This window comes from Pundamilia nyererei, unplaced genomic scaffold, assembly GCF_000239375.1.
Source record: "Pundamilia nyererei isolate P.nyererei 1_Seehausen unplaced genomic scaffold, PunNye1.0 scaffold00116, whole genome shotgun sequence".
In the NCBI taxonomy this organism is placed as follows: domain Eukaryota; kingdom Metazoa; phylum Chordata; class Actinopteri; order Cichliformes; family Cichlidae; genus Pundamilia; species Pundamilia nyererei.
Window position 1 is genome coordinate 1,900,029 of NW_005187517.1, and position 15,737 is coordinate 1,915,765.

A 15,737-nucleotide genomic window follows, 5' to 3' on the forward strand; every position below is an offset into this window, starting at 1 on the left:
CCCCCCAAATTTGCATTAAAGCAATAAAAAAAGGATATAACACGGCTCTAAAAAAGACAGCTCTTGCCAGTATTTGTGATTTATTATTTGTGTTGCTGTTTTGTACATTCATTCATACAGGCTTAGGCCACAAGCAGCCATGAAATACAGCTGTCGATGAGTCATCAAGTAAAAATATCCAACAGCTGATTCAACCTAACAACAGGAGAACAAGAGGGGACTATGAAACCCAAAACAAAAGGGTGCATTCAGCAGGTCTAACTGATTGGTGTTTTTGAACTAGGAAGAGCATGTTTATTGGAGGAGACTTGTTTACTGATGGTAAAGAGATATAGTTTTTACATAATCCAGATTCTAGTATAACACATTTCTGCAGGCTGTCTTTGTACAAAGCTAGAGTTTGGGCTTTGTACTACAGGGTAACTTCGGGGTTAGCCCAGTTTCACTATAGTTTACACTGTCACGAAAATTATTTTGTTTTTACTGTTGTCTGTTTTATACATCAACAATTTGTTCTGGAGCAGGTGATGTTTGAGATAACAAAGCAACACCATTCATAGAAGAGCTGGAGACTTTGGTGCACAGAAGAGGGCCTGTGTTTTAAAAGGTCAAAAGTTCTATTTCTCTCTGACAAGAATCAATAAAATATTTCGTTTCTTAGGCAGAACATTATTCTCCCCCATTTATGCATCAGCAATGTTATCAATTTCTTTGTTATTCATTGCTTTATATGGAGTTATAGGCTGTCAAGTGTAAGTTTCTCACAGTACTGTTATGGACAGTTGGGGAGCCACCTGTGAGTCAGTGTTTTCCATGGCAGTTGCTGCAACTGTTAACTACTGTGGTTTACTGTTGCAACTGGAGAACTTTGTAGGCCTTTGCCACCCATGAATAGTAACTCTTCTAACCCTGGAAACCCGCTGTGCTGTTGTCATTTTAATAACATGGTTTTTGTTGCTAACACCTATTAGCAACAGAAACATTACCAAACAAATCCCCAAAGCATCATCTTTCTTTTCATTTATTAATTTCAGGGGGAAAATGCTAACTAGCCTAGCTTGCTACTATTAGCGGTGACATCTACAAGGCCTAACTGTATGGCTTCACTTTTCTAACCCCTGCTGTGTCATTGTCAGCTGCTTTTGTGTATCTCACATTATTGCATATTCTTCCTAATGCAGGGAATGTCACTTGTTAGGGTAGTTGTTATGGTGCTATAATACCATAATTGCAGAAGTTGATAGTGCCTGTGGCAGCAACATCTCCGTCACTACCAATGTTCCCTCTAATTTTTCATGTGTCTGAGCGAACGCACAAACTCTCTGAGCGGTCCCTTGGACCACTGTGAGCAACAGCAGACGTGTGCACTGTGGTCACGCCAGCATCGAATCCATCCATAAGTTACATGGTTAATTAAAATAATCAAATTACAGAATTTACATTTATGTTAGACTACTTTTAATTAAGTGCTTTAGCCCACTTACAATCAAAATTTTAAAAAGTCTTGTTCATGACCTGTGTAAAAATGTTAGCACTATTGGAAGTAAAAATAACTTGGACTCCAATTTTGAAAACACAACTTTCTTTTACATATTATAAAGCTCTGACTTGTACTATGAGTCTGTGGTCTGGGAGAGAGTCCTGTAACTCTCTGTCTGCAAAATACAGTATATAATGACCAATGCTGGGCAATTAATTATATAGTTACTTCTTCAAAAAAGTTGCTGAGTTTTGCGAACAAAGGTTTTTGCAGCTGTTTACCTAAAATGCAGCCAAGGTGTTTCCTAAACAAACATTTCACAATATTTACACAACAATCAGCTGTTCTGCATCAAATTTGATGCCACACAAATCATTTGTGCCACTCCAAAAAATAATTCCTGTCCACTATGAGATAAAGGAGAACAGCAGCCTGATACCTGCAGGCTTGACAACAGGAGATGCATCACTCCTGTAACACTCATTGTTCTGACACACACAACAAAACTATTGACTACACTACACACCAACGACACAAGATTTGCGCTGAATGTCGCAAATCTCTCACATCTCAAAACACCGCCGTTCTAAAACTTCCCCCTTTCCTAAACAAAACTAAATGCCATGTTGCCATATCATTTTTTGATTGGTCGACATGGTACATTTTTCGACCAATAGGAAAGGCTGGGGTTTTTTTTGGTTTTGGCTTTTCTCACAGGCGGAGAGTGCTTTTTAGCGTTTTCCTTATAAAACACAGTTTTTATATAAGATATAAACTATGATAGTATTCAGGAAGAAAACCAAACATTGCATATAATTTTATCATAACTCCGGTTTTATGTGACCTATCAACACAATTTAAAAACTGGTATAAAGTCCACGCGTTTACTGTCTGTCCTGCTCACATCTCCAATGGTTGTACACACGTTGTCATTAACGTGGCTTCACTCCACATCAGCCACGCCACTTTGCTAGCTAAAACACCGGTGTCGGCACATGAGGACGCTGTCATAGCCTGTCAACGACGTTGATTAGCTGCGTATATACGAATGTGAATCGCATTATTGGCTGGACTATGGGATAAGGTGGCATCGTTCTAATCCCATACGGGAGCAGCCAGTCACTTACTGGCTAATACTGCAAAACAGAATTGTTAAAGTTTTAATTTTAATTTCAATTCAGGTTAGATTTTTGTGTGGTTCAGAGACCGTGCCAGCAGTGCGCAATTGCGCAGCTTAGAGGGAACATTGGTCACTACCACAACTAAGAAAGTGGAAATTTGAATAAATATTTACCAAATACTTTATTGATCTTGATGAGCAGCACCATGTGGTTTGACATGCCATACCACATAAATATACTTCTGAAAATATATTTATCATATGAGTAAATCTCAGTTTTCTGTGTGACATGTGACTGCTTATTTAATATTCAGCAGCCCTCTCGCCGAGCTGCAACCCATGTTTGTAAATGTAATGCATTTAACAAAGTAAATCATGACTCTGTGGTCACATTCACATTGAAACAGTAAGGTTTGTGTCACTAGTGCTTCCTATTTTACCCCCTAATGAACTGATTTACCTTTAAATGGCTGGGGGACACAAAGCATAATTCTGCTGGCTCTGGCCTACTTTCCCTTCTGGTCCTCCCCACTTGCACATCCTGCACACACATGCAAATATCTCTATATGTGTATGTGTGTGCGGGGTGTGGGTGGATGGTAGCGTTGAAGGAGGAAGCATGAGGAGTCATCTGGCCATGCGGTCCCCAGAGGGAAGGGAGGGAATGCAGAGAAAAAACATATCTTTGCTCCCAACCTTCTTCTCTTCCCCTCTATCTCCAGTGATTACATCTTGTCTCTGTGCCATCACAGGATGACACATACTCTGCCTTTTTCAGATCTGATACCGTTTCCCAGGGATAAACTGTAATGAAAACACCACCCACTTCATAAAATTGTAAATAAACATTCAGTGCTAATTAGTTCCGGGGTATGAAGAACATGTCCTGTCTTTTTCTTTTTGCTCTCGTAAGCAACAAAAGATCTGATATTCTGTATACACACTGTTCAGGGACTGACGATTTTGCGCCTGATGTGATTACACGAGGCAGCGCTTTTTGTGTTTGTGTTTTTCTTTGTCTTCTCTCATGTGGCCTTTGCTCTCGGCTCTCAGCCACTGACCACCCTCTTTAAGGCTGCGGTTGAGGGTCACTCTGGAAGTTAATGACAGAGGAAGCACATGGTGACACGCAAATTGCTGGTCCAGCTCAATGAGTGTATGGCAGCTGGCTGGCCGGATGAATGATAGCAGCTGCTGTCACTTTAAAAAAAAGTTTTTACCTTGGTAGAAAAAAATGTCACCTGGCATTTTTAATCTGTAATCTTGTAAAAGGTGCTGCCACCATGAAAACATTGTAAAAGTAGTGTGATAATTATAGTGGTGCTTTATTAGGAACTGTTTTAGTTCTCGCTACACTGTGAGAAGCTTAAAGGTGATCTGTTGTCACGTTCCCAGGGTTTCTCTTTGTTGTTATTAGGTTTTGTTTTCTGTTTGGTTTTACTGCTGCTGCAGTGCTCTTAGTTTGTGATTATTTTTTCATATGAAGCTTTTGATTCCTGTTTGGTTTTCATGGTCATTCTGGTATTTTGGAGCATTATTTCGGGTTGCAGTTATTTGAGGTCTGGTCACACAGTGTTTATTCCTGCAGTGTTTTCCCACCTGATCCTTCCTCTGTCTTGTATTTGGTGTCTTGTTTTGCTCTGAAAGGTGTGTTGTGTCCCATTCTGGTTTTACTTTCTGTTCTTCCCTTCTTCACCTTGATAGTCTACCCCACCCAAACTGTCTTCACCTGTTGATTATTTTTACCTGTGTTCTGCTGCTTTGAGTAATTAGAGTACATACACACACATAATAGCCTCATCAGCTACCTATTTGATCCACGTTGACATGATAGCATCTCACATTTGCTGCCAATGTATTAGTGGCACATTCATGACGTGACTTGTTCCAGCACATTCCAAAGTTGCTTTATTGGATTGAGATCTGGTGACTGCACAGGCCATTTGAGTACATTGAACACACTGTCATGCTCAAGAAACTACATTGAGATCATCTGAGCTTTGTGATCTGATATGTTGTTGGTGTTCTCTCATATATTGGATATCTAACATTGACAAAGTTTTTATATACTGAGGTCAGTGGTTAAACTGAGGAACTGGTGGTGAGCTATGTGCTCATATATCAGTGTTGGTCTGGGACCAACATATTACTGACAACTTACTAATGATGTTTGAGAATTCACTTGGCTAATACTATTGCGCATTAACAGCAAACCCAACTACATATTATATTGTATAAATGAATAAAGCTTACGATTTGTCCCCGAAAAAAGAGTTTTATATAAACAAGGACATGTTTTTCTTTTTTACTCGCAATGCAAAGCCATGGCATCATGACAACGTGATTGGTCAGTTGCAATGTTGATCCTGCACCAACATTATCATGATGATGTAGGAACAACAGCACAGGGATATCAGATACACCGTGACCTGGGACATTATGCTGCTGGAAGCAGCCATCAGGAGATATTTACACTGTGTCATAAAGGGACATGGTCACTAAAAGTACACAGATGGACTGTGGTGTTTAAGCATTGTTCAGTTGGTCTTAAGGGAACTGAAGTGTGCCAAGAAAATGTTTCCGACACCATCACACTACCACCAGCAATCTGAAGCATTGACGTAAGGCAGCAAGGATCCACGCTTTCATAGTGTTTACACCAAATTCTGACATTACGCTCTGAAATTTGCAGCAAAAATTGAGACTTATCAGACCAGGCAACATTTTTACAGTTTTCTAGTGTCCAATTTTGGTGAGCCAGTCCAACTTGTAGCCTTGGTTTCCTGTTCTTAGAGGTATTTTCTTTTGCTGCTGTTGTTAGCTTATCCTTTCTATCAGCTTGAAGCAGTTGGACAACTTTCCTCTGACCTCTAGTATGAATGAGGTATTTGAATGAGGAGAACTAGTGCTCACTGGATAGTTTCTCCTTTTGGCTCATATTTTGTAAATCTTGGAGTTGGTAGTGTGCTAAATTTCCAGTAAATCGGCAGTTTGATATTCAAAGTCACTTAATTTTCCTTTTCCAATTTACCGTTTTCCCTATTCTGATGGTTAGTTTTGAACTTCAGCAGGTTGACTCGACCATTGTCGACATGCCACGATGCCTTGAGGTGCTGTCATGTGACTCATATTTGTATTATCAATGAGTTGAATAGATGCACTCGATGAAGTGGCTGGTGAGTGTGTGTATATGGTTGTCTCAGTATTTCAAGAAGCTTTTATACTCATTTCCAGCTCCACTGTTTTATTTTTGTGCTCTAGAGTTAGCGTCACAGTTCAAATTAATGCTTTTTTAAAATCTTACCTCGGTCTTTGGTACTGTCTATTAGTTCATCCACCGCATTAGAAACGCTGTTTTAGGTCTCTTGCAGCACCTTTTAATCTGCTTTTCTTCAGATTTGTTACCCTTTGCATACAAACAGGTTTCAGCAGCTGTGTGCCTGTGAGGACCATATTAGGGATATCCTCTCTCTTTGACATCACAAAGACCCAACAGTAGGAAATACAGACAGAAAACCTGGTTGAACTGGCAGGAAAACAAAGAGGCATTTTAATGACCAAGTTAGATGAACAATAACATTTAAAAACAAAATCCAAGATACAATATTTGACAGTGGAAAGGAAGAGAAATATTGAACATACAGTTTTCAAAGACCTGGACAAAAGTGGTCTGTAATGGAGTGTTTAGAGGAAGTTGGGGCTTCCTAAGAATTTAGCTTACCAGCAGTTCCTCAGTTTATCCAATGACCTCATTATATAAATACTCTGGCAATGTTAGATGTCCAATGTATGAGAGAATATAAGCAAAAGCGCAACAGGTCCACTTCAGTTTCTCATATTTTACAAACTCGTCATATGTTCTGTATTTAAAGTAATAAAAGCAAGATGATTGACTGTAGCGTTCCATCATGAACCTGTTATATTTAAGACACAATTTCAATTCCATGACCATATCAGCAGTCTGTTGTTATGTACAGTGTAAAACAGTCTATATTTTATGAGGAACGTGCACTTTGTTTTACGTCAGAGCAGCTGTTTGCTTTGGTCTTCTCCCACAGATGACCGCCTGTTATACTCACAGTGCTTCAGAATGTGGACAGGTCAAACAAAAGCTACGCAAAACCTCTGAGCCCAGGTTTTAACAACACACACGGATGTGTAACTTTCCTTTAATGTTCCTCACACACCATCGTGGATGCTTGTTTACAGGGAAGCCTACTATAAACAGCAGCCATTAATGTGAGGAAAACGTGGGAGAGGCACTGCCTGGAGTCCCAACCTTTGTTTACATTCTCCAGCCCTGACGTCAGCGGCGAGCTCAGGGCTTGGTGGATCAACAGTGGCCATACGGGAGGGTCCTGTTTACTTACCTGGGAAAATTACTGTAGCACTCTGCTACATCTTTAGCAAACAGGAGATGGGGAGGATGGAAACACAGAAGCAGGGAGAAGCGTAGAATGAGCCGAAAACAAAAACACTGTGTGGAAAAAGACAGGGGTTTGAAGCCAAAGGTAAAGCTGCACGGCCTTGTTAAGCAAATACAGGCTGCCGCAGCAGGAGTCGTCACTCCAGGTAACCTGAGCCACGGGCAGACGTCAGGCATCGCACAAGAGATTTCCATTTTGAAACTCTGAGCTTAGCCCAGTTAATAACCCCTTCCTCCCCTTGGAGCTCACCGCTCGCCTGTGTATATCTCCGCTGATGCACGCAAACTGATTTCTCGACTTTCACTCGCACCTTTCGCACCTTTTTCTCGGTTAATTCATTCGGATTCAAGTCAGGGAGGAGCAGTTGACACTTGCAACTTTCCCACTTTAGTTCCACCTATCCTGCAGCCCTGCAGCAGCAGCTCCATCAGTATTCATAACAAATGTGACATTTATGATTTGACTCTGAGGTATTGCCCTGGGGGCAACTGTGGAAAGGCAGCTCCTGTGCTCGGTTCTCATGACAGTGGATTCCTCTTACGCAATATATGCTGACAGCTACATGCCTTTCAGTAATATTCTGGTTTAACTTTTACAGCAGGTGAGCTGTCAAGGAATGAATGCACACAGGCCGCGCCCAAGTGCTCCGCTTCTCTCTGCAAGCAATCGAAATTCATACATTTCACTTTGTGCTATTAGTCATGAATTGTCATGGTAATACTTTCCAAAGGAATCCTGTTCACGCAGGTGAGGAAAGCAGTTCTGACTTGAACTTTTGTAACACCAGTAATCTCCTGGTTGGACCTGCTCTTACAGTTTCGGGCCTCGAGGGTGATCGCCTGTCGGCTTTTGTAACTCTAGTGGGGTGAAGCAGATGACCACGATTTGACAGCTGCTGCACCAGCAATACACATAGGATCAAGACAGTTTTATGATACAAATAAAGCAATGAAGCTTGTGGTGCATTGTCAGGAATATTTCAGCTGAGACCACTATTGTTGAAAAGGGATTGCTATTTCCATCTGTGCTCATTTATATTTGGTAGCGAGTCCAATTATGATCCAATTATGATCGAGACCTTGTTGGTCTAAAGTTAGGAGCTGGGGCAATGGTGGGTTACGAATCATCTTGCCAAGATGTAGCAAGTGTGGTCAGGCTGAACCAGCTTAAAAAGTATGCCCTATATGAGATTTGCCAACTTTCTACTAAACATGAGCGCTCAATACATTTTATACAACAAGCCTCATCCAACCATTCACACACGTTCATATAAGCACATTTTTCTACGTGTAAGTGCTTTTTGTCTTACAGTCACACACATATGAACAAATCAGGAGCAACTCTGGATTCAATGTTTTGCCAAAGGACACTTGGGACACCCAAGGAATCATCATCAATAATTCTTCACAGCACAAAGAAAACTTGCTACACTCTCCACTTTATGCGAAGGTAGAAGAAATTTAGTTGAAAAAAAGTTTAAGGAAAAAAGATTGGCCTATTGCTGCAACACGTTCTCACTCCTAAAGCATAACATTTTACGCTCGGTGACAAATCGTCGGTATATTATGCTTTCAGCCACCCAACACGTCCCTATATTATGAGTTCGGAAAAATGAGGAAACGTAAAAACCGATTGGAATGAATCTACACATGTACGTTTATTTTACTTAAATCGCTTAGGAAAACACTAACACAATTAAGGTGGTGGTTAATGTTAGGGATAAGGTTCGGGTTAGGCTGGAATAAACAGGTGGAATGTGTGTTGCCGTAGGAGCTTCATTCTATTCGATTTCATCCAAAATCCAGTGTCTAGCCTAGGAACGCATTCCCATGGAACGGCTCGGGACGTGACAAATCGTCCTCGGGACGAAATTGGCGGGTTATTATGCGTCGGGAGCGAGAGCCACTCACAAAAAAATGTTCCTTACTGAAAAAGTAATGCAGAAAAAGTGATTAGTTACTTCTTGCACTGCCACATGCACTCATCGCACCTGCTGGTGTAATTTTTATATTTTTGTACTAAACCCTGAGCTGAATCTATAAACAGTCAACTTAGGAGACTATATAAGATACGTAATGACTCATCATCTGTAAGTAAAGTCAGAAATGGAAAAATGTTAACCACTAAAACAAAAGTGTATTTCTTCTTAAACAGAGAGAACTAGATGTTCTCCATAAAGCACAAACTCTTCATAGAAAGCTCACATTTTGTGGAACAGTGTGTCCATTTCCCAGTGTTGGAGCAATGAAACAGACATCTGTTGGTAAGACAGGCTGGAAGGTGAAAGAACATGATCCATATCGGCAAGCAGAGTACTCTGCACATGCATTTTAGGAGTGTTGCATTTAATGGATAAGATTACTTAATGAGCCAAAAATGAGCTGATGTGAAACATGGCTGGCCTGGGTAAAACATTTAGCACTGTTTCTGAGTGGCGAGCGGGAATGAAAGGAGAAGCTGAGTATGCTACTACAGAGCTACGGTTAAATTCTTACAAACGTGGGTATAAACATCAGCTGAGAGGGTGAGCCCTATATAGTACAGGCTTTGCAAAGTCAACATTGTGCACATAAGGAGACAAATGCATGTATTTTGAAATTCAGTTGCGTAAAAGTCAAATGTCAGATTTTATGTAATACTCACAGAAGCAGAACTGCACACAGAGACACCCATTAAGGATGTGAGGGTAAATTATTCATGTTTCCTTCTGTGTTTGGTGATCTGGCCACTCTTAGCTAATATTTGATATATATGTGACACTTCAATAAACACTATCCCTTACTGTCTTTCCTGGATTATTAATTGTAGAGTATTTTTAGGAGAATACCTTAAAAGGAACCTATTGTGTTTATCTACATATTGTCATTCTTGTCATACTTTCCTACGGATTCACATTTCAAAATGATCCTTATTTATTATATACTGAGCTTGCAGCTCATCAGCTCATCCACTGCTTTTAATCTGACTGGATGCTGCAGGTAAACAGAAGATTCGGACAGAAGGTGGGTGGGGCTTCTGCGCTCACAGCCATAGTAGTATATGCGAGATACTTTCTTGGCCCACTTTGGGCTCCTAAAAGTAGGTCTAATCAAGTGCTAGCTGACGAATGTAGGGCTGAACGGTCATTTAATGCAATTTAAGGCAGGCTTCGCCCCTTATGAAAGCTTTGTTTGAGAAGCTAACAAGATTGGAGGAATGACTTTGTAGAAAGACAGACAAACTGTGTCTGTATGTGTCTGAATTTTTCCTGCTCAGGCTTTCATCTGTTCCATTATCAATAAATGGTAAACAGTGATCCGAGTGGTTCAGATCACAGATGGGGAAAAAAGTTGCAAAGTGATTGATATGTTCGTTTTTTTAAAAATGAACTGGGATCTTCTGCCATCTTGTCTGACAGTATGGACAATGCTCAGATAAACTTTAAGAGCAAAAGGCTCTTAAGAAAGTGAGAGGAGAAAATGCTCTAGAAAACACATTTATGAAGGGAAAAACCAAATCAAAATTCAAATCTGTTTGCACTTAACTACAAACAGTAACTGCACAATAATTGCTGACCTCTCATTCTGAATGAATGCATTTAAGGAAAAGTAGTTTGAGTGTGGTTTCTCAAAGGTTCTCAAAGATCCGGTATCTCAGGACTGTCTTGTTGTGTTGCATAACATAAATTGTTTGACCTGTGAGGTGCTGGTGAAAACACCTTTGGGATCTCTCATGACTCATCCATAATCTCTTTGAGTAGTCTGATATAACTTTTTACTGCTGGCTGGTTTTTGTTTTAAGGGGGAAGATTGTAGAACACAAGAAGTCCCCGTTTATTACTGACAGATACAGGAAATTCTGCTGTGTGGAAACAATTTATAGTTCAGAACTAGGTTGACAGTGGGCACATTATCGAGCAGACAGAGTGAGAGTTTGTGCTGATCCAATAAATCTGCATTATGCCAGTTACATATCTTCTCTGGAGTAGCTCAATTGGGAAATAGCTTTTGCTGTTTGCACTGAAAGTGAGCTTAATTACAGCAACAAAGGGCAATGTTTGCTTAGTGTGGAAAACACAGAGTTGAACTGCTGTTGTGCTCATAGGGAGCCTTTGCTCCACCTGATCAAGGCCCCTGAGGCAGCAAGTGTCCTTCACTAGATACTGAATCTCGTCTATCTCCAACGGTGCTCTATAGCTCAGCCTGACCCCTGACCTCCCTGTGAAGGAGGGATGTGAAAAGAGCAACTCTTCTTTTGGATCAATAGATTATGAAAAAAAAAGTGGATGAGAGAGGATGGGGGGGGGTCTTCTTCATGGAAATGAAGCATTTCTCTGGGGAAATTCCTTTTGAATTGCTTCCTGTGGGTCAGGATTCTAAATAGGTTGTGGGCCTATTAGTGATGGATCCCCTCATGATAAGATGTTTTAATGAGAATAAATCCCTGGGCAAGAGACTACATTTTAGATTTTTGATAAGCAAGAGTTTAACGGGGCATTAGGCAATGTGTGACCTGTAATGACTGCTGTGGTTGTATGTGAAACTCTGGAATTTTTGTGGCAGCAACAGCACCCGTGAGCAGATATTTTTGTCTAATAGCAAAACGAGCACTAACGACATGGACCTAGAGACCTGGACTTATTCATCTGGCAACCACCAGCTACAAGGGAAAATCTTTTATTCTTTTCAGGCTAAAACTGGGATAAGTTAGTTCCTCCTCGTGCTTGCTTTGATTGCTAGCAGATTGCAGCAATCACCTGTAGCTTGCATGAAACACAGAGTTGTGCTTTACCAATGCAGCCAACACATTTTAAAAGGCACAAGGTTTTCATGTTAGGAAACTCGACGTATTCCATGTAGTCTACTGGCAACCACGTCAACCTGCTAATGAGTCAAGTGAGTGCAAGGAGATTTTTTAGTACAGCATGTTATACCTCTTTATGACCAATTTCACGCAACCACTCAGCAACCTGTTGGGGAATACTTTTTGCTAGTGACCAGCAGTTGCCAGGGGGAAGCTGACTGGTCTCTAGGCCTGTGTGAATGGAGCTTTAACAATCAATTTAACAGCAACTGGTAACATCCTCTCATCAGCTGACTGGAAATGAGTTTTCTCCCTCGTGACTTGCGGTTGTCAAATGGTCACCATCCGGTCTCTAAATGTACGTGACTGCACCTTAGCACCACAGTTGTGCAGTGATTAGAATTGTTATCATACAGCTAAAAAGTCCTGGGTTTGAATTCACTAACTGGCTCTCACCATTTCTGGTTTGTTTGCATGCCCTCCCTGAGACTGAGTGGCTTTTTTCCAGGTACCATCTTCCTCCCTCACTTTCAAAGATGATGATGCATTTTTCCTGTAATTTGTTTGATTTTTCTCTGGCCTGCAGGAAAAGTATTGCTAAGTTAATTTATTCTAGTGATTTTAAATCGACCATTGGTATGAATGATCATCTGTCTCTCTGTGTTAGCCCTGTGATAGCCTGGTGACCCTTTTTGGGTTGGCTTATTTTATACCCTTTGACTGCTGGTATAAACTTCAGCCCTCTGTAACCTTGACTGGGATTAAGAAAAATGGATGGATGAAAAATTTTAAATGAAATTTAAATTTGTCTTTGTCTTAATTTATTTGATGTACTTTAATTGACACGTAGCATCTGAGTCCTCTGAATTTTCCTCCCTAAATTATGGCCAGTGAGACACTTGAATGTGATAAATATACGAATAGATGCTACAGGAATTTTTCAGCTCTTATAACTGTCTGCCCTATAACAACTTGGGTCTGTAGTTCATAGAACTCTTTTTTTTTTATCAATGACTACCATGCCTTCCCTCCATAAAAGGAACTCTGTAGATGTGAGCATATGTTGATTGACAAATGCATGAATCTGCTGGTAACCAGAATCAATAAACATTTGTAGTGTTTGAAGCAGCTAATTTCAAAGTTAGTGAAACTTTGAAATGACCAACACACTAAATATAGTATAATGTGATTATTGTCAGTAGAGCTTAAAATCACGTATGCAATGGAGGAAATCTAAATCAGTTTTAATTAGTCAGAGCAAAACAGCAACTTCACTACCAGTTCCTTTGTGTTAGAACTAAGCATCCACACACCACGGGACAAAGTAGAGAAAAAAGTGAAAAACACGATAACAAGAAAATGAAAGCCCATCACAAAAAGTGATGTTGTATTACCAGCTGCTATCTGGTTATGATATCACTTCAGCATTCAGCCTGCAGCAGAATAATGAAAACAGAAAAGTTAGTAGTTTCCAGGGGACTTCCCCATTTGGTACTTAGCCCCAGGCACAGAAAGTGTCTGTTTTCATTAAAAACAAAAAACAAAACACACACTTATTGATGTCTTTCATTTGCTTCGCATGCTGGTCCAAAAATGTTCCGAGTCAGATACCAAAAGGGGGAATATTGGCCTATTAAAAATCCTCCTATTGCAGAACAGGCTTGTGATTTACAGACTCCTCTTCAGCACTTACTGCTTTTTTCCGGAGATTCATTTGTTTTTCTTCTTTCTCTCCATTTTCCCCTCTATGAGAATCGTTGTGGCAGCACATGAAGGGGCAAAATCTGCGTGGAGCCACAATGGTGTCATCAAGGGCAAGTTCACTTTGACAAACTCCTCCAGTGGGCAGACAGGCCACACACAGACAACCATGCACTCTGCAGGAGGTGGCGGTGCATGAAATGAACCGTGCAAACGCACAAAGTTGGCTTGCACATTTCACACACATGCAACGACAGTGATACCTCTCATTGGCCTGTGCAGCCACAGTAGCTGACCGCGGCTGCAGGCCCAGCAGGACTGGAATGCGACCTATTGTTGCAAGGGTCCATCGAGCAACAATAGAGGTCCAGGGACAGTTAGCACCACAATACCTCCATGCTGATCTGTGCCAAAACATCAGTGCTGCTGGCTGCTTGGACGCCCTGCTGAGTGCATTTAACTGGTTGGGAATCAGGTCGCTTGTGTTACTCATCAATTAACGATGCTTTTCCAAGAATTGCTTTAATGGCAATCACATAGCAACAGCGCTGCCGCAAGAACGCCAGGAGAGTTGAGTATGTGGATCCACGGTGGGAGCTTTGTAGCTTACTTTATTAAAAAGGCAGAAAAATTTAACTTGGCACAAAAAATTATAACACACACACACACACACACACACACACACACACACACACACACACACACACACACACACACACACACACACGAACATATACAGTAATTATGGAAGCAACGCTTTATCACCCTAATGTGCAAAATTAATGAAACATTACATATGTGCTTCCTCTCATTTTAAATTCAGCAGTTAGTTACAGTTTCTAATCCCGGTAATGTTCTTTCAATTCCTCAGTTTAGTGGTCAGCATGTCTCAGCCAGATTCACGCTCTTTGGATTCAACAGCCAGACTGTGGGTGTGTTAGGGACAGCCGGGTAGAATGTTTAAAGATGGCTACCCATTCACAAGTGTGAGAGACACACTGCACATTTTAGACTTCCTGTTGGGTTCTTGAACACAAAATGAATCAATGATGTTTTTCTATATAAGACAAATGCTATTTAACAGCATGGACCAAATTTCCATGATAAAGAGCAGTTTTGTAAAGTTTGTGATGTTGAGAAATGTATTCAGTTCGGACGACACTTTTTTTTGGTTGCAATGAATAGAAAGAGTAGCTTTTGAGCCGGGGTTCATCACAAATCGAAGTCTGAAGTGCTTTAAAGCTCAGAGCTGTTCTTTGCTGCTTAAGTTAGACTGATCCAGATCTAGCAGCGGTCAATCAGTTGGAGACAGGATAAGGCAGAAACATGAAGTTTTGGTTCGTTGTGCGTCACATTAGGGAAGAAGTTATGTAGCCACTGAGTAACAATGCGGAACAGCTGCCTTCCAGTCAACAGTATCACCATCACTAGCAGGTCACTGGCTGCCCAAAAAAGCCGAGAATGAGGAAGTGACACTATATCTTCTGGAAGGGAACTGGAAAGCAGTTGTCAATGGGGATTTCTTCCGACCTAGTTTCCATTTGTTCAACAATGAAGTGAGCTATTCTGTTGTAAGGAAGTTGGCATTATTATCATGGTCAGGTGTGATAGAGACACTAATGCTGCAGCTGAATCTGCATGAGAGAGAGAACTGATATGCGCAGGTGTTATGCAACGCCAGGAGGACAGGATGGCTTTTCATTGTTAATTTTATTAATCGCAGCTATTGGGTGCAACCAGAAAGACTGTGGATAAATAATACAAACTTGTCACTGTGAGAACTCCTGTACAGTAACTGTTGTCTAAATATGTGGTAAGGAGAGAACATGCTTTCATGTATGACAATAAAAATGGGTGAGGCCATAAGCTACAAAACAGGCCTCTTAAAATGCACAGCTGTTTTAAAATCAGAAACCTGAAGCACCTGCAGTATGAGAATAGTGTTCTGGGGAAAATGGGACTGAGAGTTATGTTTTTTTGTTGTAAAATTCCTACATCTGTATAGTAAACACGTGTGTAGGAGGCAGACAGACAGACAGAGATATGGAAACAGAAAGCTTGAAAATAGAGTATGAGAAATAAAGAAAAGAGAAGTGGATCGCCCTTTTACTCACACAGCTACTGTTTACAGCACTTGATTGTCCACTTAATAAAACTAAGAGGATGTGAGTCACACAGCCACGAACATGAAAACAAAGATGGTTATGCATGCGTGTACACACACACA